We start from the raw sequence: 2,792 nt of genomic DNA, 5'->3' as shown, positions 1-2,792 counted from the left end.
TGTATGATGAGTTGCTATGAGCTGCTGCTGCTGCTATATGATGCTTTCAGGTGGTGCTGCTATATGATAATAACCAGCCACTTGGACCATCGAATTTCAATAAATAATTGTTCTTCATTTAAATGTGGGTCATGCGTTCTTCGTTTAAATTAGGCAATGGGATCTCTATGGAAAACATTGACCAAAGTAGATTGTGCCAAGTAGATGGTATCTTTGTATTTGCATTTTGAGCAAATAGTGATGGTCTGTTTTCCTATCATATTAATTACTGCACTGGGTTCAATTTGTGATGTTTGCAAGTCAAATTAATTTCCATATGGGCAGCAAAATGAAAAATATATAATGCAATCTAGACTTTCCACTGATCATACCAAAGATAAGCTGAAAAAGCAATGAAAAGAACTGGTTGGCTTATTACATGGAGCTTATATTCACAGGTGCTTATTTTCTTAGGATAACTCGTAATAACTGTCCCTAAGAAACTTGGCTAATAGAACTGGCATACAAATAACATGTCACGATGATTGCAATGGAGGAGTGACGTACCATAGCACACTGTATAGGCTCACCGCTGCCTCTCCTTTTTTTGTGATGTTCCATGAAATTGCCACATACATCTTGTACTTTTTCATTGTGTAACCATATCTGCAAGTTGACACGGCTAATTTCAGACATCTCTACATGATACTACATTGCATATCCCTTGCGCATATTTAAACCACCAATTAAGGATTGTGTGTGTACCATAAACTAGCCATGACTTGATTCGTCTCCGTCATATCTATAATTTTTGATTGTTCCATGCCAATATTATTCAACTTTTATATACTTTTGGCAACTTTTTATACTATTTTTTGGGACTAACATATTGATCTAGTGCCTAGTGCCAGTTCCCGTCCATTGCATGTTTTTTGTTTCGCAGAAACCTAATATCAAACGGAGTCCAAATAGGATAAAAATGGACGGAGATTTTTTTTGGAATATTTATGATTTTTGGGAAGTAAAATCAACGCGAAACGGTGTCCTGGGTGGCCACGAGACAGGGGGGCCCGCCCTCCCCCTAGGCGCAGCCTGGGCTCTCGTTGGCCACCCGTAAGGTGGTTGACGCTCTTATTTTGGCGCAAGAAAGCTAATTTTATGAGAAAGATTTGGGCGAAAGATTCACCCCAATCGGAGTTACGGATCTCCGGATATTTAAGAAACGGCGAAGGGGTAGAATCTGAGAACGCAGAAACAGAGAGATAGATCCAATATCGGAGGGGCTCTCGCCCCTCCCAAGCCATGGGAGCCAAGGACCAGAGGGGAAACCCTTCTCCCATCTAGGGAGGAGGTCAAGGAAGAAGAAGAAGAAGAAGAAGGGGGCTCTCTCCCCCTTGCTTCCGGTGGCGCCGGAACGTTGCCGGGGGCCATCATCATCACCGCGATCATCACCAACACCTCCATCATCTTCACCAACGTCTCCATCACCTTCCCCCATCTATATCCAGCGGTCCAATCTCCCGCAACCCGCTGTACCCTCTACTTGAACATGGTGCTTTATGCTTCATATTATTTTCCAATGATGTGTTGCCATCCTATGATGTCTGAGTAGATTTTCGTTGTCCTACCAGTGATTGATGAATTACTATGATTGGTTTGAGTTGCATGTTTTATTATTGGTGCTGTCCTATTGTGCCCTCCGTGTCGCGCAAGCGTGAGGGATTCCCACTGTAGGGTTTGCAATATGTTTATGATTTGCTTATGGTGGGTTCCGTGAGCGACTGAAACAGAAACCCGAGTAAGTAGGTTGTTTGCATATGGGATAAAGGGGACTTGATACTTTAATGCTATGGTTGGGTTTTACCTTAATGAATCTTTAGTATTTGCGGATGCTTGCTAGAGTTCCAATCATAAGTGCATATGATCCAAGTAGAGAAAGTATGTTATCTTATGCCTCTCCCTCAAATAGAATTGCGATAGTGATTACCGGTCTAGTAACATAGTCAATTGCTTAGGGACAATTCCACAACTCCTACCACCACTTTTCCACACTCGCTTTATTTACTTTATTGCATCTTTATCTAAACAGCCCCTAGTTTATGTTGACGTGCTCTTTATTATCTTGCAAACCTATCCTATCACACCTACAAAGTACTTCTAGTTTCATACTTGTTCTAGGTAAAGCGAACGTCAAGCGTGCGTAGAGTAGTATCGATGGTCGATAGAACTTGAGTGAATATTTATTCTACCTTTAGCTCCTCGTTGGGTTCAACACTCTTACTTATCGAAAACTGTTGCAATCCCCTACACTTGTGGGTTATCATGACTCTGTATGCTGGACTCGCAGGCACTCTAAGGGAGCCTAATGTAGTGCACTGGAATTCCTACATGCCACCTACGATTTTGTGTAATGTAGTGCCCCTGTTCCTAAATATATGTCTCTGTAGAGATTCCAGTATGGACCACATACAGATGTATATAGATGCATTTTTGAGTGTAGATTCAATCATTTTGCTCCGTATGTAGCCTATAGTGGAATTTCTAGAAAGACTTATATTTAGGAACGGAGGTACGAGGTAGTATCATGTATGACATCTACATATCTAATTTAGCAGCCAGTAGTAGAAATCATTTTCTGCGCAAAGGGATTACTGGTCGAAAATCCTAGCAAAGCATGCTGGCAAGCACAGAACAATACAAGAGAGAGAGAGACGCACTTACAAGATCATAGCAATGCCTTAGTCCAGGATCTTGGTTGGCCAAGCTGTTAGATCCAGAAGAAACATCATCCTTGTAGTTTTTGCCAGCTGCAT

The sequence above is a fragment of the Triticum dicoccoides genome, chromosome 6B (genome assembly GCF_002162155.2).
Source record: "Triticum dicoccoides isolate Atlit2015 ecotype Zavitan chromosome 6B, WEW_v2.0, whole genome shotgun sequence".
Classification (NCBI taxonomy): Eukaryota; Viridiplantae; Streptophyta; class Magnoliopsida; order Poales; family Poaceae; genus Triticum; species Triticum dicoccoides.
This window is presented reverse-complemented; position numbering follows the sequence as displayed.